Here is a 506-nt window from a genome sequence, read left to right as displayed (position 1 = left end):
TTTGTTTTTCGTGACTGACACTTCAACAAATTCTGAATGTTTGAGCAAATCCTGCACCCATGTCCATAACACTACGACGCTGTCTGAGCAATGTAAACTACAACACCCAAAGAAGCTATTCGTAATGTGCAAAAGTGCAAACCTCGTGTGATGTCTGCGACGACGTTCCTAGGCTTATAGGTGTGTTTCCTGTTGGACAGACCGGCTCCCGACTGGCTGCCGCGGACCCTCACAAACTCAGACTGACTCCTACTCCTTGAGGCGGTATTTGACTCGAATCATTACGAAGGGGGCGGGTGACGGGTTGAATAAGAGGAGGAAAGTAAAGAGCACCAGGAAAGAAAGTAGGTAGAATGTCATTTTAGAAATGGAGACTGCGGCGCGGAGATGACTGACAAGAAAAAGTGGAATGCAGTCGTATTCGAGAAAATAAGGAGAACGGCGAAACCAAACCAAAAAGAGAAAAAGGTAAGGGCATAGATTTTCATTATAACAAGACCCGAAGT

The 506-nt window shown here is 45.7% G+C and overlaps 1 protein-coding gene across 1 annotated transcript in view; it reads right to left on the bottom strand.

Moving 5' to 3' along the window:
- LOC135215252 (uncharacterized) overlaps positions 1–237 on the bottom strand; it is a 45,087-nt gene extending 44,850 nt beyond the window's left edge. Inside the window, exon 1 of the mRNA XM_064249784.1 lies at positions 143–237. The gene's annotated coding sequence lies outside the window, so the exon portion shown is untranslated. The remainder of the gene's footprint in view (positions 1–142) is intronic.
- Between the last annotated feature and the right edge of the window lie 269 nt (positions 238–506).

This window comes from Macrobrachium nipponense, chromosome 5 (assembly GCF_015104395.2).
Source record: "Macrobrachium nipponense isolate FS-2020 chromosome 5, ASM1510439v2, whole genome shotgun sequence".
Classification (NCBI taxonomy): domain Eukaryota; kingdom Metazoa; phylum Arthropoda; class Malacostraca; order Decapoda; family Palaemonidae; genus Macrobrachium; species Macrobrachium nipponense.
This window is presented reverse-complemented; position numbering and strand designations above follow the sequence as displayed.